At 41.7% G+C, this 24973-nt stretch overlaps 1 long non-coding RNA gene across 1 annotated transcript in view; it reads right to left on the bottom strand.

The window, feature by feature from the left end:
* Nucleotides 1-2066: 2066 nt before the first annotated feature.
* LOC139457731 (uncharacterized) overlaps nucleotides 2067-24973 on the bottom strand; it is a 28273-nt gene continuing 5366 nt past the window's right edge. The window contains exon 2 of the long non-coding RNA XR_011652624.1: nucleotides 2067-3301. This is a non-coding gene — a long non-coding RNA (uncharacterized lncRNA). The remainder of the gene's footprint in view (nucleotides 3302-24973) is intronic.

The following is a 24973-nucleotide window of genomic DNA, read 5'->3' as shown; positions in this document are numbered from 1 at the left end:
ACAAAATTCGTTTTCAGTTGCCTTGTGATCATACAACCCAGGTTTATGAGGCAGGAGAAGGTTGACAGTTACATCCTACCGGGTACCCATTCACTGCTTGGTGAAAAGGGGTTATAAAATAACCCATCTAATCATTAAAACCCGGCCATTCATGCGTACTCGTGAACTCAACATCTGACGCCTGGAGCCGCTCGCGCCATATCGCCATAGCCCTAACCACTCGGTATCTTGTAGATTACGGAATAAGACGAATGGGCCAAATAGCATTGGTCACGAGACACCATGCCTATCCGTAACCTTCGTAAGTCTCCGTCACCTATTCGATCCTTTCCGTTAAGTTCCGTAACGTCTTAGGCATGACGAGGTAAATTGTGGACGCAGCTCAGTTGGTTAGCTGTCGGGGCCGACGGATTCTCACAGAAACTGGTTGCTTGTCTTTGAGACACGTGACCTCCGGCAGAGAGCGTCCTTACGAGAAGTTGTGGTACTGTATTCTAAAGGTGCACCCGCTCTGGAGGCAAGTAACCGAACACAGTCATACTCCCGTGACCAGCTTAACCTCGCCTAATTTGTGACCTGAGTACTCGATCGTGAACATCCGGGTTAGAATTGGTCTTCAACGACACATGCTTGTCATAAGAGGCGACTAAAGGGATCGGGTGGTCAGGCTCGCTGACTTGGTTGATGCATGTCATCGCATCCGAATTGCGTGCATCGATGCTCATGATGTCAATCACTTCATTGTCTTGTCCAGCCTCGATTATTAACAGACCGCCGTCATATAGCAGGAATATTCCTGAGTATGGCGTTAAACAACAAACAAACGAACGAACGAACGAACGAACAAAACAAACAAACAAACCTGTGTACTCAAGCTAAGGAACCAAATCTTGGCGTGACCAACTGTGCGTATTGGATTACAGCGCCTTAAACCGCTGGACCCATGTTGGTCGTAAAAGGGAGTTTGGTTTAACATCGTTTTGAACAGTTCTTCATTTATACAAGGGCGAGACAGCTTGATGTAGGGGTAGGTGAAACAGGCCTTAGGCTTTTACAACTTTGGTGAAACCAGTGATATGCTGCTGAAAAATGTAAAACATAGTCGGGTCGAAATTGGGAGCCCACGACTATAGGTTTTTGAAGCGCCTAAGGGACGTAACTCTGCACAGTGTATTGCGGCGCCTTGAACGACTGTCCCCTTATCACAACATATAATGCTACCACGAGCATGCTAACGTTTCATGGTAAAAAAGCATAACGAATTTGTATAAATCAAAACAAATTTATTTCCATTTAGATAATTTCATCGGAATTAAATTAACTTGATTGCTGATGCCAAACAACAATACAATATCTTGATGCGTACAATGCTCAGCTTCGCTGTATAACGAGGATCTGGATTAGGCCACAACAAAAGGAGTATTAGTTCTTCATCATTTTACGTTCCAAGACCGCTTTCAGTTGTTATGACAATGGTTTTCACAGTGAACGAGTATGGTTTTACGCCGCTCGTAACAATATTCCAGCAATATCTCGTCGGGAACACCAGAAATGGGCTTCACGCGTTGAACCCATGTGGGGAATCGAACCTGGGCCTTCGGCGTGATGAGGGAACACTTTAACCACTATGCTACTCAACCGCCCCCTTTTACTATCAGATACAGGATGGTTTCTTACACACACCTGCCTAAACTGGCTGCAAAATGTTCGGGACTTAATATTCGGAAACAACTGTGAAATAAATTAAATTAAGGATCTAAAACACAACTATGATACCCGTATAAACAATTGCTAACAAAGCAACATTATTATTTCTGTCCTTAACAAAATCGACTTCAGCATCATGATGGGAGAGAGAGAGATAGAAAAGAGAGAGAGAGAGAGAGAGAGAGAGAGAGAGAGAGAGAGAGAGAGAGAGAGAGAGAGAGAGAGAGGGGGGGAGAGACATTCACCTATACTTAAAGATAATAATACACGACGATTGCTGCATTACTGTTATTGAGGCAAAGCCAAGTATATATGTATGTAAACAAGCCACGAATAGGTCATTAATATAAGTCTCTTAATTCGGTATACAAAAAGTTTATTTAGATAAGGGCAGATGATGTCTACGACAGACAAATGTGGAATTGACAAAAGAAACAATCCCAATCTCATCATAATCAGATCTTAGTGCTCGCCCCTGCTTCGCGAAGATCTCAGGACACCCCTTTACGGGTCACATCAGAACGACCTTTCGCGAACTTTGACCGACAAATGAAAAGATGGTCGACATTAGCCAATCAGAGAGCAGCTTTACGACCTCCATTCCAGACTACGCTTTGAAAAATATTTTTGCAAACGTCTCGATTCAAAATTTTAAAAGTCTACAAAAGAACATTCTGGAATGTCTTACAGATGACCGCGATTGTAAGGTAGAACTTCTCAGGGCTATGGAATGTCTTTTCTGTTTCAAGCGTTTATCCTATCGAATCAGTCGTACAGACCGTAAGTGCCATTCGGAATGCTCCGCATTTACCTTTACGAGGTTGCATAATTAGAAAACACATTCGGACTCTTACGATCTCGTAAGTGACGATCTGATTGGTCGGATGAAAGAGCGTTCTGACTTGACCTGTAATGTCCTCACATCTTTGTGTAGCGGCAGAGAGCAGTAAGACATGATAAAATTAATGAAGTTGAAACAATCAAGTCGCAAAACATTCAAGGTCATCAAAGAAGAACTTCCGGTCAAAGTTGAGGGTAGAGGTTCACGGGTAACATGTAGAATTTGTAGATTGTTTTTTAGTCAACCACGCCTTTGCACACATTCATTGCTTGTTTCGTGTCATTGAACAAACATTTAATGTTGAAAAGTTCATTCGTAACCCATCGCGGCACCCCGGGTCAAGTCGAATGAATGTTACGGCAAGGGCCGAGCGGTGACGAAAGGAATAAGTTCATTGTTTTCAATCCAGGACTTCAATCGAATTGTTTCTCACTGATAAGCTGGCTTTCATTTGAACACAGTCCTTAAAGAAAAAAAATAGTTTCGAATCTTATTTCATGAACCAATTTTCAGCGTCAGTGTCACCAGTGACGGTCCCTCTTGGGTTCGATCCATATATGCTCGAAGCAGTGTGTTCGGAGCTCTTTGTCCACGCAACACTCCTCGTATATCTTCGGCTTGTCGTAATGGGAGCTGCAGTAATAGCACTTCATGTCCGTTTCTTTGTCAGCGCAGGCGGACGGTCTGGCTGACCCGTCGCGGAGGAACATTAGTTGCAGGAACAGTAGAACCACAAGGAACGGCCGGGACATCCTGGAACAGAAAGAATGTTACTGTACGACTGATTATTTCAATCAAAGAAAATCAAGGACATTCGCGGATCATCGTGTAATTCCGGATCCATTCCTCACCACTCGTATCTGTCCGTACCTCACAAGAAAACACTTGGTTTGTCCCGGAAAGACATGAGCGGTGACGAATACTTATTCACTTATTCACTTTTACTCAATGTAATTTTCTCCGCCGCTAAAAATATAACCAATACAAACTGAGGGGAACCTATCCAGGAATAGAAGGACGACTACAGTCCGTCAAGCATTGTGGCACCCGACTTTTCACAATTATTTTCCATGAAACACGCAATCACGAGACGAATGTCACGAATGTCACCTACCCCCAAATGCTAGTTTTGTAATATTTCATGTCCGATTAAAAATATTTTCTTCATTGTTATCATGTAATTTTGTGATTGGTGACATCACCCTGCAGTGGGGTAGGAAAAGACGATTTAACGTCTCACAACCATGACATAATGCGTGTCAAACTTGCTTGCTGGATGCGTGACCCAAGGTCCTATACCTCTGGTTGTACCAATAGTATCCGTATAATGCGAGAAATCTTGTGTAACGTAACGTGGCTATGCGTTGTCAAAGGATGACGTGATATTATTCGTAAGGTGGATTGTTTTTTTAAAGGTAAATCGAAAAGAGAAACCTCCATTATTCCATATTCCGAATTATCTCCCCTGGTGAGCATTTAAAACCTGCAGATGACGAACCGAAGGGGGGGGTCCCAAATCCCCAAAAGAAGGAAAAGGTAGAAGTTTTTTTACAAGTGGGTATTGAGACTTGTCATCCCACATATCGTAATTGAAATAAAGTCTACGATGACTGATTCTCCGACGACTGCACCCCTGGTGTAATGTCCCGACTTTCAGCTGCTCGGAAGGTGTTTTAATAAAAAATTCATCGATAGTATTAATTTTTCATATAAAAAGGTTGTTCAAATCATATTTCATTGCAGAAATTTATTTACATGTCTTTGAGACATTCCCTTATCGTCGGGCTGGATATGACCTGGGGTCATGCATGCAGCAAGCATATTTGACACACATAATGTCATTGTTGTACGACGTTCAATAGTCTGTTCCTATCTCCACTTCAGGGCCATGTCAACCGTCACAAAATTACAAAATGATACTGAAGAAAATATTTTTATTCGGACATAAAATATTACAAAAATGGTATTTTTCGTTAGCTCCATAATTATTATTCGTTGCGTGATTGTGTGCCAAATGGAAAATAATTGTGAAAAATCGGTTGCCAAAAGGATGGTTGACGGACTATAACTCTGTCGACCGGCACTTCACAACTATGTATTTCCTGTGCGAGTTTCGCCTCGACCACAATTGTCTCGCGAGACTTCATAGCATGCAAGGGGCCTATCTCAAAACGCCAATATGCAAAATAATGTTAATTCAGAATTAAAAGTCAAAACTGGCAACTGATGCTTGAGCGTATTTTTGAACCGAAACAATTTAATGGAGGGATTCTTAGAGATATCTAGACTTCCGTTGGATGCTCCGGTTGTGCCATCTGTTGCAGCCTTCTTTGTTTTTCATATTTAACGAAATGAGTTGGAGTAGGTTAACATGAGTTAAATTATGTGTCATGATACTTGTAGAAACACCTTTATGCATTTGCAAAACAAACCCATGGGCGAAATATTTTATTAACACCACAAATCAGTTAGATTAAGTAAAAAAGAGTTAAAATATTTGTCACGATACTTGTAGAAACACCTTTATACACCTTTCATGAACATGAGCGACATAAATTTAGTTTAAATTTAACAAAAAAAATAGTTTTTGAAACTTGTTCTTCATTTTTCTTCCTAAGTATGTACCCATGAAAACAGCATGTTGAATTTTGGAATTATTTTTGACCGAAAATGTCCATAGCAAGGAGAGTTTCTTGACAAATGGGTTTCCAGAATTAAAATGGGACGTTTTAAGTACAAGTTCAAGATTACTTTTCTACTTTTCTTGGATCACTCCATTCTAATACTTAGGTAACACAGGGTAGATGATCAGCCTGTGGCTTCAATCATGACCTATTTTGTTTTAAGGCGTGTGACAAATGGGACTCATAGCTAGGGGGAGAAGACCGATAGAGAGTCTGCCCAGAGAGTGGAAGGTCGGAGGTTCGATCATGTACAACGGCGGTGTGGCATCTCCGTGGGCTAGCACTAAAAGAACGACATAAGTCCGGACTAGTACAAGCAGCCACAGAGACACTACCCCTCCCCTCTACCACACACACACATGAACGCACACCCGTCGCCATATAAGTGCAGTAATACTTAACGCGACCTTAAACCCCACTCAACCTTGTCTCACTCAACCTTGTCTCACTCAACCTTGTCTCACTCAACCTTGTCTCACCTTGTTTAAACAATTCGAAGGTTCTTCTGATGGTTAGGGCAGGCAGACTGGCGCTGGCCAAAACACGAGGTACAGATATGTACACTATCTGGTTATATTTACGAATAAAAACAAACATGGAGCCATGTCTGCACTTCAAAAATGTGTTTTTAGTGTTACAAACCATAAAAAACTACTCAGCTGATGGCGAGAACAATTTTACTTCACAGACAAACTTCAGGTAGTACACTATTTTCATCCTAACCGCTATTTCATTCCATTCCAAGGAATGCAATGTTTAGTGTCCAAACACTACCACCAATCAAACAAAAATATATTCCCTAACAACAAACGTCTTCCTGACCGCATTGGCGGTTCTTCATAAAAAAAACATCAAACACAGTCAAACACAGAAAAAAAATCACAAACACACAAACAGTGACTCACAGACAAACACAAACAGTAAATCGAAAACACACAGTCATTCACAGTCAAACACAAACAGTAAATCACAAACACACAAAAAGTCACACACAAACAGCAAATTACAAACACACAAATAACCACCCACGAAACAATCAGTCAACAATCATAAAGGAAACTTTGTGGATCGGGTGGTCAGGCTCGGTAGTTTGCGTGTCCACATTCCCCGACGGTGTGGGGTGAGTGAGTGAGTATGGTTTTACGCCGCTTTTAGCAATATTCCAGCAATACCACGGCGGGGGGACACCAGAAATGGGCTTCACACATTGTGCCCATGTGGGGAATCGAACACGGGTCTTCGGCATGACGAGCAAACGCTTTAACCACGAGGCTACCCCACCGCTCATTATATCACTGGTGAACGGGACAAAGTTAATGATTGACTGGTCATATAGCTTTAACATTGCCAAATGCAGCCTCATACAACATCCACGCACTCACAAGCACTCTCACACACCAACAATCACCAACCATACACAATCTCTCACTACTACTCATGATCAAGTTCCATCCGGGATGAATATTCAGCCATGACATTACTCCCAAAGGAAAAGATCAGGTGCAGGAAAGACGTTTGATATAATGTAGCCCTCGAGCCCACGCACAACGTTACGAATTACTGTCACGCTCATCACGAAACAGATCAGTGTCTGCCGTTGAATGATCCAGACTTTTTTATATACTGACGACCGCCTCCGTGGTCCGGCCGGAGAGCGGAAGGTCCGGGGTTCGATCCCCGATCGCGTCATACCAAAAGACGTTAAAAGATGGAACTTGTTGTTACCCTGTCTGGCGCTCGGCATTAAGGGGCTAAAACAATTACTGGTCGGCTCGGAGTCAGAATACTGTGTCTGAGCGGGGTATTCATGTTAAACTACGGCATGGTATCTCAGTGAGCTAGCACTATAAGTCGGCATCAGTCAGGACTAGTACAAGCCAGCACACACACACACACACACACACACACACGTGCATGCACGTCGCTATATAAGTGCAATAATCTTGGACGCGACGTTAAACCTCATTTCACCTCACCTCACCTCATATACTGACGTTTGTTTGTTTGTTTGTTGTTTAACGCCGCACTCAGCAATATTCCAGCTATATGACGGCGGTCTAAAAATAATCAAGTCTGTGCCAGTGTTTGATATTTTGTGCGTCGATCTACGCATTTGGGATCGATGACATGCATCAACCAAGTCAGCGAGTCTGACCATCCGATCCCGTTAGTCGCCTTTTACGACAAGCATCGTCGACTTTTACGGCAAGTATGGGTTGTTGAAGACCTATTCTACCCCGCATCTTCACGGGTCCATATACTGACATAAAGAAAAAAGGGAACATGTCCTAAAGGAAATGGCGTGTTCACCTGTGAAATACAGAGTTACAGAGTTGAAGAGTGGATTTTAACTTTTAATTCATGTCAACTCTCTCGTCCCCACAACGTCTGAAATGCCGCTTAAGCATATAACCTGATGTCGTTCTGTTGGATTGTACACACAAGGGGCCACATGCAGAAATAGACCTTAGCGGTACGACGACTCTATCTCCACTTGTCTAACATAGCCTTATGACGTGTTACCACAACACTCGCTTTGATATCGCCATGCTGAATCATGTGACGTTTCTTTTACACTTACTCGGGCGGTCGGGTAGCCTATTGGTTAAAGCGTTTGCTCGTCATGTCGAAGACCCGGGTTCGAATTCCGACATGCGTGCAATGTGTGAAGCCCATTTCCGGTGTCCCCCGCCGTGATATTGCTGGAATATTGCTAAAAGCGGCGTAAAACCACACTCACTCACTCACTTTTACACTTACTGACTCACACTCGCTTTATGCACGGCTGCGCATCCTGCCCACGTGCTGTTTGGGTTATATGGCGTCACAGGCCAGAGCTTATGTCGGAATAAATGTCTTATTTCATTCTATTAATATATATATATATATCGAAAGATGTCCCTGCTGACCAAGCTGTGAATGGGTACCCGTAAGGATGAGATGACCATCTAACGCAACATGGTTTGTGTACTCAGCTGAGAATACAATTTGAGTGCACACTGATCAAAGGATCAGTACTACTACTACAACTACTACTACTACAACAACTACTACTACCACTACAACAACAACTATTACTACTACTACAACTAGTACTACTACAACTTCTACTACTACTACAACAACTACTACTACTACAACTACTACTACTACTACTACAACTACTACTGCTACTACTACTGCTACTACTACTACTACTACTACTACTACTACTACAACTACCACTACTACTACAACAACTACTACTACAACTACTACTACTACAACTACTACTACTACTACTACAACTACTACTACTACTACTGCTACTACTACAACTACAACTACTACTACTACAACTACTACTACTACTACTGCTACTACTACAACTACTACTACTACAACTACTACTACTGCTACAACTACTACTACTACAACTACTACAACAACTACTACTACTACTACAACTACAACAACTACTACTACTACCACTACTACTACAACAACTACTACTACTACTACTACAACAACTACTACTACTACTACAACTACAACAACTACTACTACTACTACTACTACAACTACTACTACTACTGCTACTACAACAACAACTACTACTACTTCTACCACCACTACTACCTTACTGCCACCACCACCGCTACTACTACTACTACTACTACTACTACTACTACTTCTACTGAAGATCCTGGGTAGAATAGGTCTTCAGTGCTTGCCGTAAAAGGCGATTATGCTTGTCGTATAAGGCGACTAACCGGATCGGGCGGTCAGGCTCGCTGACTTGGTTGATGCATGTCATCGCATCCTCATTGCGTGGATCGATGCTCATGATGACAGTCACTGGATTGTCTGGTCGAGTCTATATTATTTTTCAGACCGCCGTCATATAGCTGGAATACAGCTGAATGCGGCGTTAAACAACAAACAAAATACTACTACTACTACTACTACTACTACTACTACTACTACTAATGAAGCATGTCATGACTCATAATTAAGACAAGGCATTCCACATTTTGTTGATAGTTCTGTACTGCTGATCTGTGCTGAAAATAATGTCAACCAAACGAAGTAGCAACGAAATCGGCCTTGAATCAGTGTTTAAAGAGGCTGTCTGAACGACCACTGCGTCGCCTTTATGTGCAGTGTGTTGAGAAAATAAGAAACCCTGCAGTCCTGTAAATATGAAATGTAGACTGTGCAATGACTTTAATGAGACTGCCCAACACATTACAAGTGGATGCCCAGCTTTGGCACAAACACGTACAATATCTTAAGCGACATGGTGGAGTGGCTCGATCCTATTGTTACCGACTTCGCCATGCTTGTGGTTTTGACAGACAGACAGACATTCTTTATTTCCTCCAATAATTGATAAGTATATATGAAAGTATGTTAGGTCAAATCATAGATGACCTTTAGTTAACCAAACGCAGATAACAAAAAAATACATACAATGCCCTTCTAGTTAGGTGCTAGTGAACAGTAACGGTTATAACATGCTTTGTTTGATGTGTAGCCTGCAAATATGTACAAACTTTGAGACAACCAACACGAATTGTATCCAAGTGCTAAAATCAACACGACATAAAGTGTTGTGATCTCCCCCAAGCAAACAGTTCGAGATTGCAGTGTGATCCTGGTCACAAAAGTTGATGAAATCGTTAAATGCAGCAGTGAAGAAAGTTTATCGCACATCTGATTTTTCCGTTGTATGAGTCCTTCACAGTCAATGATGACATTTTTCTACAGTCCGGTACTATAGCGTGGCATAGTGTACACGTAACATCACAAGGTTTTACTCATTTACTAATGTGATTGTCAAGATTCAGGAAAAACATGGCAAATATGCAGACTTCGCTTTCGAAATGTCCCGCTTGCATCCCAAGTACCAAGTTGTCCGACTCCCCATTGTTCTCGGTGCCTTAGGTTTGATACCTCCCAATCTGTTGACTGACATTGGGAGAGTACCCGGGTTTGCTACCAGGAATACAGCCCTTCTGACAATCTTGGTAATGCAGAAGGCTGCAGTGTTGGGGAGTCTTCACATTCTCCGAAATGTTCTGGGTGAGTTTGGCTAGGCAGCGTTTCCTGTAAGAAGTCCCATTCGCTGTCTGGGCTGCGTGTAGAAGGGACAAGGGCCCTGAGCTGATGATGAGCCTAACCAGCCTGACTCTGCCAGGATCACCCAAACCCTCTTCTCTGCACTTTGTATTTGAATCTGTACATGTTTGTATGCATGTAGATATCGCACAGTCACCGTCCAGAAATCAGGATTTCTGGATTAACATGGCTCGGTGCTCAAGAAGTATCATTGTGAAAGCATATTATTCTTTGAATCTTAAATGTAACAAGGTTCCTGAACTTCATGCTGGAAAACATAATGATTATATGTCAGATACATACCGCTCGTGAATAGCGTGAACCTGTGATTGTTGCTCCACCCCGTGTCTACACTAACAGGGCTTCCGTTGGGGTTACTTTCGCTCGGGGTAACATTGACCGATTGCCATACAAAATATCATGACGATTCTCTTCAAATTCGGTGATGACATAGAAGAATAACACTATGAAAATATCGAACTTTGTTCGAGCACATTCACCCTAATGATAACATTACGAACAATTATGAATGCGGTGACCTCCAGGGCTGGTGTGGCATCTAAGTCTGAAGATCATCAGCCGATGAAGGGGCAAGAAGTAGCATTGAAACGTTGTTACCAACAACACACAAGTTGATAGCCATATAGGTTTTATGTCTTGTTGACTGTAGATGATCCGATGATCCGATACAATGACTTGGCAGATTGTGGTGATCAATGACCCCACTTTCAGTCACTGGTGTCTTGTTGACTGTAGATGATCCGATACAATGACTTGGCAGATTTAGGAGATCAATGACCACACTTTCAGTCACTGGTGTCTTGTTGACTGCAGATGATCCAATACAATGACTTGGCTGAGTGTGGAGATCTATGACCACGCTTTCAGTCACTGGTGTGACGGGCACAGACTCGATAACTAAGGATCTGGCCAAACTTTTGATATACTGGGGGTATGGAAATTTCTGAAAAATAATTGTTTTTATACAAAAACATTAGTTTAACTCAGGTTTTACACTGTAAAAATAAAACAGTCCCCTTCTCCAAAACAGATTCCATTGGGCGTAAATGGCAAAATAACGACGGATTGATCACTATAGTGAGTGATGATAGGGAAAGCTTTCCTGACCTACCGGTAGCACCCGCCACTCACACATTTGGCATAGAAATGTGTGGTTTGTTGCCAGACGCCGTCAAGCATTACTTCCGCTATGCAAGTCCCCACAAAAAGTGTTTTAAACAAAGTTCGGCTCTTCTTTTACAGAAAAAGTTCGTATGTCCTGAATCAGCGACTGTTAAACATTGTATGTCTAGAAGCGGTGACCGTAAAACATTGTATGTCTTGAAGCAGCGATTGTAAAACATTGTATGTCTTGAAGCAGTGACCGTAAAACATTGTATGTCCTGAAGCAGCGATGTAAAACATTGTATGTCTTGAACATCGACTGTTACACATTGTATGTCTTGAAGAAGTGACTGTAAAACATTGTATGTCTTGAAGCAGCGATTGTAAAACATTGTATGTCTTGAAGCAGCGATTGTAAAACATTGTATGTCTTGAAGCAGTGACCGTAAAACATTGTATGTCTTGAAGCAGTGACTGTAAAACATTGTATGTCTTGAAGCAGTGACTGTTAAACATTGTGTGTCTTGAAGCAGTGACTGTAAAACATTGTATGTCTTGAAGCAGCGATTGTAAAACATTGTATGTCTTGAAGCAGTGACTGTAAAACATTGTATGTCTTGAAGCAGTGATTGTAAAACATTGTATGTCTTGAAGCAGCTATTGTAAAACATTGTATGTCTTGAAGCAGCGATTGTAAAACATTGTATGTCTTGAAGCAGTGACTGTAAAACATTGTATGTCTTGAAGAAGTGACTGTAAAACATTGTATGTCTTGAAGCAGCGATTGTAAAACATTGTATGTCTTGAAGCAGCGATTGTAAAACATTGTATGTCTTGAAGCAGTGACCGTAAAACATTGTATGTCTTGAAGCAGTGACCGTAAAACATTGTATGTCTTGAAGCATCGACTGTTACACATTGTATGTCTTGAAGCAGTGACTGTAAAACATTGTATGTCTTGAAGCAGCGATTGTAAAACATTGTATGTCTTGAAGCAGCGATTGTAAAACATTGTATGTCTTGAAGCAGTGACTTTAAAACATTGTATGTCTTGAAGCAGTGACTGTGAAATATATAATTTCTTTAAGCACTGACTGTTAAACATTGTATGTTTTGAAGCAGCGATTGTAAAACATTGTATGTCTTGAAGCAGCGATTGTAAAACATTGTATGTTTTATAGCTGCGACTGTAAAACATAGCACGTCTTTAACAATTCCCAGACCACGTGGTCACCACACTCACCACCAAAAGAGATGTTTCCAACGTGTACCACTTAATGACAAAACTAACAATTAGTGTTACCACAGCATGTCTATATTCTTACCAGGATATGCTGCACGTGATTTCCAGACTTTTCACGTTAATCCTGCACGAGACATACAGCATCTCTGACGCCCCATGCGATGCGTTCATAAGCGTCAGTTCGCACAACATACCGGTATATTCGTTTGTGCATCAAACCAATCTAATATCTCTTATACTTTATTATAATTACATATGAGTAATTCTTCATATATTAACCAACATGTATTGTATTCGCGTTTCTTTAGGCGGTGAGTGCGGTGTAAAATAGCATTCACTCATTTACTCCTAACACAGTGTGACGAATTTCTTAAGGACATCAACTCAGTGATCATAGACACCGACAACTTTAAGAACGAGACTGCATGTTATATAGCAATCAACAGAGGCGCATTCACGTATCACGGTGTGCTCTCCTTAATCCCTGGCCACAATCGCACTCTGATCAAATATCTCAGGATGATGTTTCACAATGGCACCTTGTCGGTAGAAGTCAATGATACTAGTTTCTAATCTATCTAACCATTGAGTAATGCCTCTACGACAGGGCCTAAGTGTCAGCTTCATAAGCCCCGACCATGGATAATCGGTCTTAGCTGAGCATCAACACAAGATTGGAAGCTCTCCGGAAATAACAGGCCAGAGTGATGTCAACACACCATTCATTACTTCCGAGGTCGACAGTGACGTCTTACAACCACAACCACAAACGTTCCCGTCCAGTTTGAAATTCAAATGTCATGGCTCGGAGCGTGCCAATAATCCCACAGTGCCTTTAATCTGCTTGATTTACATCCAGACCAGCATTGAAAGTATTTCGTTTAAATCATCCATGATTAAAACCTGTGTAAAGCCTCATATGCCCTGATCGGGGATACAAGTTCCTGGCAATTCATGGTTGTAATCTCTGCGGGAGAATTCCTTACATAAGGTCCTGATATAAAGTGCTGCAATCAGCTGATGACCCCCTCGTGCATAAGCGGGTCCCCGCCGTTCAACAGTAACAACGCTATGATTACGTACGCCGTTCATACAATTATGTCCTTGAAAGAAACTGGCAACTGTGTCTCCTGGATATTTTCAGTGCTGGAGGTAATGCTCGCTGTGGGCACGGGGCAGTCAATCAGAGAAATAGTGTTACGTTGTTCTGGGGCAGATCACAATGTATATCCCACAACATAACGGTGGAATCAGAATAATGAGCTAATTTTCAGCAGCTTTGGATTTTTCGGTAGGAAAGCAGGTCTTAGGCGTATTTTATCTTGGTTAAACCCACGATTACGGGATTGGATTAATTACGGGATACAAGAAGAGGGACATACGCCTAAGGGACATAACTCTAAAAATATAACAAAATGGACTTCATGATCACTGATGTGAATCGAACCTGGGTCTTTGGCATGAGGAGCGAAGGCCTCAACCACTTTAAGAAACTGTCATGAAACAATCATGTAAAACAAGTAGTTTGTTTGTTTGTTGTATAACGCCGCACACAGCAATATTCCAGCTGTATGACGGCGGTCTGTAAATAATCAAGTCTGGACCAGACAATCCAGTGATTGACATCATGAGCATTGATCTAGGGATACGATGACATGCATCAACCAAGTAAACGATCGCGAGCTTGACCACACGATCCCGTTAGTCGCCTCTTACGACAAGCATAGTCGCATTTTCAGGCAAGCATGGGTTGCTGAAGACCTTTTCTACCCCGGAGCTTCACGGGTCTTCAGTATTTGCAAACAAACATGGTGTTACCCTTGTTTATCAGCGATCGAGTCACTTTGTCAGTTATCATTTTAAAATTATAGTTTAAAATACCGAAAATATAGTGATATGTGACAATTATGTCTACTCGTTCACGTCTATGTTTGATTGATCTGGAAAATAGTTTACCATGAAACATTTCATAGAAGACAATATTCATTAAAATAGTCTTGTTTCATTATTGTTGTTTAACGCCGCAAACCTGTGATTGTGGGTTCGAATTCCGGCTCGCCCCGATTATGTTTCTAGGTTTGTCAGCACCATACCCGTGCTCCTGCACCACTTCGGGTTTTCCTCCCACATTAAGCTGACACGCCGTGATATAACTGGAATACTGTTAAAAGCGGCGTTAAATCTCACTCACTCACTCACACACTCAGGTGCCGGGGTTGCTTCGATAGTTCGAAATCGAGTGAGTATTATTTTTAGTCGCCTTTTGAAATATTCAAATATCACGGCGGGAAACACCAGAAATGGGCTTCACAGTATTGTACCCATATGGAGAATCGAACCCGGGGTTTCGGCTTTAACTACTGGGCTACCCGACCGCCCCCAGGTCTCCAAAGAGGTTAACTTCAAAGAATGGCATCACTGCAGGCTTAACACCGTTACACCAATCTCACCCACGCACTCGGTTATCTCTGTACAGCTGCATTTATCTGTACTGTGTGGCTTCCGGGGAAGAGCATAGGTCCCCAGCAACCTATACTGATCATAAGAGGCGACTAAATAGGTTGGATGGTCAGGCTCGGTGACTTGGTTTATTGCGATTTACAGCCCTTTAGTCAGTCACAATAGGTGGTGGGTAACACGAGGTCGACGACGCGTGTTTATTTACCGAACATCAATTATGACTGTTAAACACCCACCTTGATGGCCTCACACTACCATAACGGCGGGCGAGGAGAAGTGACATTTCTCCATACGCTTAATGACTGAGCTATTGCGTTACTCTGGTAGCGTGTGATGTGATGAAGTTGGATGCTGTTGTTTGATAAGGTGTTATCACCGCACTGGGAGGTCAGGCTCGCTGACTTGGTTGATGCATGTCATCGTATCCCAGTGGCGTGTATCGATGCCCATCGTGTCAACCACTGGATTGTTTCGTCCAGACTTAACTATTGGCAAGCCGCCGTCATGGGCTGGAAATGTTGAGTACGGCGTGAGGTATCAGTAACAGTGTACAATGTGTGTCTGGTCAAGTTTACAATGTGTACAATGTTTGTGTTGTACAGTGTACAATGTTTGTGTGGTCCAGTGTACAATGTTTGTGTGGTCAAGTTTACAATGTGTACAATGTTTGTGTGGTCCAGTGTACAATGTGTACAATGTTTGTGTGGTCCAGTGTACATTGTTTCTGTGGTCCAGTGTACAATGTGTACAATGTTTCTGTGGTCCAGTGTACAATGCGTACAATGTTTGTGTGGTCCAATGTACAATGTGTGTCTGGTCAAGTTTACAATGTGTACAATGTTTGTGTGGTCCAGTGTACAATGTGTACAATGTTTTTGTGGTCCAGTGTACAATGTGTACAATGTTTGTGTGGTCCAGTGTACAATGTTTGTGTGGTCAAGTGTACAATGTTTGTGTGGTCCAGTGTACAATGTTTGTGTGGTCAAGTGTACAATGTTTGTGTGGTCAAGTGTACAATGTTTGTGTGGTCAAGTGTACAATGTTTGTGTGGTCCAGTGTACAATGTGTACAGTATTTGTGTGGTCCAGTGTACAATGTGTACAATGTTTGTGTGGTCCAGTGTACAATGTGTAGAATGTATGTGTGGTCCAGTGTACAATGTGTAGAATGTTTGTGTGGTCCAGTGTACACTATTTACATGTTTGTGTGGTCCAGTGTACAATGTGTACAGTATTTGTGTGGTCCAGTGTACAATGTGTAGAATGTTTGTGTGGTCCAGTGTACACTATTTACATGTTTGCGTGGTCCAGTGTACAATGTGTACAGTATTTGTGTGGTCCAGTGTACAATGTGTACAATGTTTGTGTGGTCCAGTGTACAACGTGCACAATGTTTGTGTGGTCCAGTGTACAATGTGTACAATGTTTGTGTGGTCAAGTGTACAATGTTTGTGTGGTCAAGTGTACAATGTTTGTGTGGTCAAGTGTACAATGTTTGTGTGGTCCAGTGTACAATGTTTGTGTGGTCCAGTGTACAATGTGTACAGTATTTGTGTGGTCCAGTGTACAATGTGTAGAATGTTTGTGTGGTCCAGTGTACACTATTTACATCTTTGTGTGGTCCAGTGTACAATGTGTACAGTATTTGTGTGGTCCAGTGTACAATGTGTACAATGTTTGTGTGGTCCAGTGTACAACGTGCACAATGTTTGTGTGGTCCAGTGTACAATGTGTACAATGTTTGTGTGGTCAAGTGTACAATGTTTGTGTGGTCAAGTGTACAATATTTGTGTGGTCAAGTGTACAATGTTTGTGTGGTCCAGTGTACAATGTGTACAGTATTTGTGTGGTCCAGTGTACAATGTGTAGAATGTTTGTGTGGTCCAGTGTACACTATTTACATCTTTGTGTGGTCCAGTGTACAATGTGTACAGTATTTGTGTGGTCCAGTGTACAATGTGTACAATGTTTGTGTGGTCCAGTGTACAACGTGCACAATGTTTGTGTGGTCCAGTGTACAATGTTTGTGTGGTCAAGTGTACAATGTTTGTGTGGTCCAGTGGACAATGTGTACAATGTTTGTGTGGTCAAGTGTACAATGTTTGTGTGGTCCAGTGTACAATGTGTACAGTATTTGTGTGGTCCAGTGTACAACGTGTACAATGTTTATGTGATCCAGTGTACAATGTTTGTGTGGTCCAGTGTACAATGTGTTTAATGTGTACAGTATTTGTGTGGTCAAGTGAACAATGTCTACAATGTTTGTGTGGTCCAGTGTACAACGTGCACAATGTTTGTGTGGTCCAGTGTACAATGTTTGTGTGGTCCAGTGTACAATGTTTGTGTGGTCAAGTGTACAATGTGCACAATGTTTGTGTGGTCCAGTGTACAATGTGTACAATGTTTGTGTGGTCCAGTGTACAATGTGTACAATGTTTGTGTGGTCCTGTGTACAATGTTTGTGTGGTCCAGTGTAGAATGTGTACAATGTTTGTGTGGTCCAGTGTACAATGAGCACAATGTTTGTGTGGTCCAGTGTACAATTTGTACAATGTTTGTGTGGTCCAGTGTACAATTTGTACAATGTGTGTGTGGTCCAGTGTACAATCTGTACAATGTTTGTGTGGTCCAGTGTGCAATGTTTGTGTGGTGGTCCAGTGTACAATGTGTACAATCTGTACAATGTGTACAATGTTTGTGTGGCAATATATACAGTGTAGTCTTATATACTCGCGTAGGTATATCAATTCTAAAATATCTCCCAGACTAGTGTCAGTTGAAGACTTTCATATCTGTATTCAAGCATCCGTGTCTACCAAGAACATATTTCTTATACATTGTTTGTATATACGTAAATATAAGTGACAAACTCATTCCATATTCATATCAGTCTATTGTACGATTCGGACTACACCATGATCAGGAGCGGGCAAATCACTGTCACATAACAATGGTTATACGCCATTCCGTTGCCTTAGTAACGCATCTTATATTCTATACATCTTCTACATTATCGTATTTTTTCTTTCACAAACTTGAATTCAATTAGTGCTCTCAACAAACCCAGTTAGCAATACTCGCCGCTATGACATTATGACTACATTTATAATCATGAATAAACATATCTCGGAAGTGACAAGGACATATAAGTGGCAATCTTTTATACGTCAACAATTTGTTTGTATTGCATTGCAAGATTCCTTTAAATCATTAACAGTGATACCATGTTTTATTCTGACAGCAATGTCTATATTACATTAACAACGGTCTCTGTATTACGTTAACAACCGTTTCTGTATTACGTTATCAGCGGTGTCTGTGTTACGTTAACAATGGTATCTGCATTACGTTAACAACGGTGTCTGTATTACGTTAACAATGGTGTCTGTATTACGTTAACAATGGTGTCTGTATTACGTTAACAATGGTGTATGTATTACGTTAACAATGGTGTCTGTATTGCGTTAACAATGGTGTCTGTAGTACGTTAACGATGGTGTCTGTATTACGTTAACAACTATGCCTGTATTAGGTTAACAATATCTGTATTAAGTTACCAGTCACGTATTATGTTAACAAATGTACACGGTATTATGTTAACAATGATAACATCCGTATTTCCGTTATTTTACTACGTCCTGTAAGTGATCGAGTCTTGGCTAGGGAAACCAAATCTACATTCCTTGGTAGCTACTGGTATTCTGCCCTGACATCTTATTAAATCCCTGGAACCGCCTGACAAACAAATACAAGTCTCAGTTTATGCATAACAATTCTTGATTTTTCGCATTCTCGATTACTTGGTGAATTAATTATTGGCCGAAATGTCCCCTGATTAAAAACGACCACTGGAATCATTTTCATACAAAATAAATTGATGAATGGCTACCCAAATGGTAATTTAGAACGTCATTACACCGTTGTGACGACAGCACTCTAGCTCTAGCTCTAGCTCTAGCCCTGGTGGGGCAGTTTCTGGCTACTATTGTGCGAGCCCAATCACCATAAAGGACCACGATGTCATTGTGCCATTTGTTCACCAATGACTGCTTCCTGTCACGATACATGTACTTAGGACGACGATTCTAATGCTCACGTTAAAAGTGTGTGAATTACGACTATCATAAATCTGACTAAGCTTTACGACTACCGTAAATCTATGTTAAAGTAGTGGATATACGACAGCCTGTGGGATACAACTACAATTTATTAAAGTAAATGATGAGATAAGTTAGTCTTACAGATACGACTACCATAAGTCTGTGTTAAAGTGATGGAGACACGACAATCATAGAGAAACGACTAACAGAAGTCTACCATGTCTTACATTTAGAAGTATACGCGAGATACAGTTAAATGTATTCAATCATACTGTATAATACCGCAAGTCCCGATCTGCTTCAAATAACTCGTCAGCCAGTGACCAACGCTTAGTCTCTGCAATTATATAATTTTGATAGAAACAAACAACTCCATCATTTACATTGAAAAGGATTTGCATGTTTGTTGTTTAACGCCGCACTCAGCAATATTCCAGCTTTATGTCGGCGGTCTGAAAATAATCGAGTCTGTCGACCAGACAATCCAGTGTTTGATATCATGAGCGTCGATCTACGCAATTGGGATAGGATGACATGCATCAACCAAGTCAGCGAGCCTGACCACCCGATCCCGTTAGTCGCCTGTCACGAAAAGCATTGGTTCATTGAAAAGGAGCCCAAGTGAGATGGAAATCTGTGGAAAATCTAGAATTGCTTCATTTGGGGCTCAAGCATTGCAGTAACGGCTGGGGGAAGCGAAAATAATATGGTTCAGGGACTGTAAGACAGACTAGGTCCAGAATCCCGCTAATTATAATAACCAGCAGACCTCTTGGCAAACACAGAAGGCGTCATTATCCGTCTCCAAATGAATGCAGCCAGGCGCCATATTGACAAATGGAACAATTTAACTATAGTCTTTAGTCGCACTGGCGATTAGAACGATCAGTTCTGAGATACGTCAAGTCGACACAAATGTATCATATCCCCGGGGAGTGATAACATTCCATCTGTCAGTCTCCAGGTAAAGATGCACTTATTGCTCCTTGTTCGTGACGTAGGAAACCTCAATTTAAACAATTCCTCGTTACCAAATTAGGACCAAAATCACCACGTGACTCACCCAGTGGGGTTGCCGGGATAGAATTGGTTCCCAGCAAACTATGCTGTTCGTTAGTGAGTTAGGTTTAACGCCAATTTGAACAGTATTCCAGTTATGTTATGCTATGTCAGCTTAAGGTGGGAGGAAGACGCAAGTGATTCAGGTCTCCGACGTTTACCACTTTGGTGAAACACACGAGCACGGGTATGGTGCGGACAAACCTAATCGGGGCGAACCGGATTCGAACCCACGATCAAAGGCTTCTGGCTCTGCACAGCGAAATGCGGCGCCTTAGTTAAATGCGCCACCCGTGTCCCGAGTTCGTAAGAGGGGACTTCAGGTTTGGGGACTTGGTTGATTGCGTGATTTATTGACATGATTGTCTGGTCATGGCTTGATTATTTCTAGGCCCCCGTCATATAGCTGGATGGATAATGAGGATGGCGTTCGCCGCTTTTAGCAATATTCCAGCACAATCACGACGGGTTCACCTACTGTACCGTAACAGCCCGGAGACTGGAAGGGGTTCGAGTCCCCACAGTTTACGAACCAACATTACACCTGATATTGGCGTGGTCATATCAAGGTCACATGTCTACGGTAGTGTTACGTCAAGGTCTTGGCTGAAGTGTGGGATTACACTATTCATACGTCTTTATGGAAACGGAGCTAATTTTAGCCACACGTCACAAGGTATCACGTCTAGTTGCATGAAATGACCAGCGCAGCAATGTGCGTGTAGTAGTCGTGTCAGTTTTGTTAAAACTTTTAACCAAATATGTGTAGGGATACGTGTTGTGACATGTTATCCTCAGTATACCGAACACATGCACGCACGAGCACACACGCAACAACACACCCACTCACAGACAGAAACACACACACATTCACATTGACGTACGTGTACGTATACACACACGCAGACATGTGTACATGCACACGCAGACACAGACATACAGTGTCAGAGAGTAAGACACGCACACACAGACACACGCACATGCACACGCAGACACAGACATACAGTGTCAGAGAGTAAGACACACGCACACACACAGACACACGCACATGCACACGCAGACAGAGACATACAGTGTCAGAGAGTAAGACACACACGCACACACAGACACACGCACATGCACACGCAGACACAGACATACAGTGTCAGAGAGTAAGACACACACGCACACACAAACACACGCACACGTAGACAGCCACAGAAAGACACACAAGTGCACACCTACAAAGTATCCATTTTAATTCATCTCTCCCTAGTTTTGTTTGTTTGTTTGTTGTTTAACGCCACACTCAGCAATATTTAGTGGTCTGTAAATAAACTGGATCAGACTGGACCCCACCCACCCCTATCTCACAAACCTCTCCGACCCCATACTCACGATACAATCCCCCCCCCCCTCCCCCCCAACAACACACACACACACACACACACACACACACACACACACACACACACACACTTCCGACACATACGTCCATCCTCATTAACAAGATAACCCTCCTGGATCATCAACAAACGGGATGATGTTGCTCATCCTAAAATCTAATATTCTTAATATTCTTCAAATTACTATTATTGCTAGTATTGCCCCAGGAAAATTTAGTGTCCTATTTTAAGTTATCATATACAATTTTTTTTTTAACCGGATGCCTTTGTTCATAGCAAAATGAAATATTACATCTTTTGCTCCAACAAGCGGCTTGAAATACAATACAAGTTCTGTGTGCGATGAGGGTTGATATAAAATATTATAGTTCATAATAGTGTAAAAAGATACCATGAACATTTTGTTTCGAATTCATACCGGCTCTCGCAGACACTAAAGACACCGTGGGTTTAAAAAAAAAGACTTAAAAAGAAAATCATATAGATGTATATTGTAATTACACACATACAGGAAATTTCCAAATTTGGACTTTAGAATGAGCGTTACACACAATTGATGGCGGCCAATTGAGGACGTGTATCAGCCAAGATCAATAACTCATATATCTAACCCTTTCATGAGTATAATAAAAAAACAATATATGTTATGTAAGGATAAGAATTTATGGATGAACAACTTCTTTATTACAATTAAGAGCGACGTTTCGGTGTAGGTTCTAACACCGTTATCAAGCAAGTGATTTACAGTGTGCAGTAAGCAAGCATATATACACGTAGGAGGCAATGTTTATACAGTAGGGTAGATATTATATACTGGAGTAGCGAAGCCTGCTGTGTGCACACAAGGGCAGTGATGATGACCGTGGGTGAAGTCAGTGCCATACAAAGGATGAAGCCAGTAATGTAAACAACGGGATTATGGCTGATTGGGGTCTTTGATGAATTGATGGTACGCCAGGGGTATGTAATAGCCTTGGTCACGGTTGATTGAGGGCTGTAGTCTGATGGCTTCTTGTAGTTTCCTGATCTTGAAGTCTTTGAGGTTGGTGGCGAGAGTTGTGACTCTCTCCCACTGGACGTTGTGGCTTGGGTTGTCACAGATGTGGTCTGATAGAGCTGATTTAGAGTCATCTTTGGAGACTGAGCTTTGATGTTCTTTAATTCGGGTTTTGAGGGGCCTGGATGTTTCTCCTATGTAAGCTTGTCCACAATTGCACGGAATGTGGTACACTGCTCCTGATGGTTCTGGCTTGTGGCTGGATGGTGGTTTCCCTGTGGCTTTAATAGAGTTCTGAATAGTCTGACTTCTTTTGAAGACTACATCAATGTTGGCCTGTTTCTTTAAGAGTCTCTGGATTTTGTGGCTAACTGTTCCAAAGTAGGGGAGGCTGATCACAAAGGGTGCAGACTGTGGACGTGGGGATTTCTGGGATTTCTTGGTGATGGTCTTGTACTGTTGTACTAGTTGATCAGGATAGCAGTTATGCTGTGTAAATACTTGTTTGAGGTGGCTAAGTTCAGTAGTTAGATGTTGCTTCGTGGAACAGATGCTGTGGGCTCGTCTTGCTAGGGTTGACACAATTCCTTTCTTGACTTGAGGTGGATGGTTGGATGCATGCAGTATTGATCTGTGTGGGTGGGTTTCCTATAAACAGTGGTCTGGAGTTTGTCGTTTTTATCCTTCTGTACGAGTACATCAAGGAAAGGGAGCTGTCGAGTATAGTATGTTTAGTATGTTAGTAATCTGGTGTCGTGGGAAGTCAACATTACCTCCTGGGGCCAGTTGTTGTAGTCCCTTCTCGATGTTGGCTATGAATTCATCGTTGTTGGTCCGGATGCTGGTTGGTGAGAATTTTAGGCCTTTGGAAAGGACAGCGATCTGTTGCTTGTTGAGGTTTTTGCTGCTGAAGTTGATGACAGTCTTGCTGTGGTAGTCATCAATGGCCGATGTTCTGGTGGCTTGATGGCTGTGGGTTTTTTTCTTGAGGTTATTGAACTTGGTTGTGTGAGTCTTTTTTATGGTGGAGTCCAGGTTACAGTTGCTGGTGGTTTGGATCTTTCTGAGGGTGGTGTAGGTTTGGTCTGTAAGGACTGATTGGAGGTGGTTTTGATGTTTTGTGATACGGTGTTAGAACCTACACCGAAACGTCGCTCTTACTTGTAATAAAGAAGTTGTTCATCCATAAATTCTTATCCTTACTTGGTACTCCAACTTCTAAAATGCCTATCAAAGAAAATATATATTATATTTATTTAAGAACTGACTTTCACTTTGTGTGAGTTCAATGGAGTGTACCTTCATAGATCGAGGACCAAACTGTATGAACGTCGGAGCTTGTGATAATTTTTTATCACAATATCTTACCTCAAGGATGTAGGCCTAGATCTATTCACAATGTTATATAGTACGTGTGACTTCATGTTTACACTGACAGCCATACAACAACCAACTATACCGCGGAATAAAATAGTTCCTCAAAGAGAGAGGAGATATGAGCGTATGTATACATAACTTGTTCTTCAGAAACATCCGACACAACACATGTATTCTAATAATATCACAATTAAATTAGAAATATCGGTTAAGAACTACCTCAGTAAGTCAGTCACAATGAAAGCGCGTCGTAATACATTTACATCAAGTACAAGACGTCAAAATGGCCGACACGATAAACGTTGTTTGAAGTTGTTAATGAACCTGTGGCGGTTACATGTTTTAGTCATCATTGATCAAATGGCCGATCATTGAAAGGTGATTAAAGATGCATCAAAAAGACACTAAGGTCAATTCATATATTGCCGTTGACTGTCACTGCCAGCCTAGACACGGACTGAGTCGATCAACGATGGTTTGGATGTGAATCTCTTTGTTTTGTTCACTAGGATGAGTCGTAGCGAGGATATTCGTGAACGACCGTGCAGTCAAACTCTCTGACGTTTCTCAATGTATACTTAAACGCTGAGTTCAAAATTAAATGGTCTAAAATGATCAGAAAGAACGCTTCTGTATGTATTCGTGCTTGGGAATTCCCAGGTGTTCCCCCAAGGAATGTGGAAGTAGTCCGTCAGTGTTTACGTCTTTTCAAGTACACGGTCTCGTGAAACGTCAAATTGTGTCAATTGTGTCAATTTCGCGGTCATGTGACCGATCTCTCGTCCAATGTTAAAAGCCGTATATCGTGTAATATCTATGGAAATAATCGGAGAGTAGCATTTTACATCATTACTTCGAGATACAAAATTGTGGTTGGTATTTTGCAAATGAAAAAC

This window comes from Haliotis cracherodii, unplaced genomic scaffold, assembly GCF_022045235.1.
Source record: "Haliotis cracherodii isolate W230 unplaced genomic scaffold, xgHalCrac1.p SCAF_12, whole genome shotgun sequence".
In the NCBI taxonomy this organism is placed as follows: Eukaryota; Metazoa; Mollusca; class Gastropoda; order Lepetellida; family Haliotidae; genus Haliotis; species Haliotis cracherodii.
This window is presented reverse-complemented; position numbering and strand designations above follow the sequence as displayed.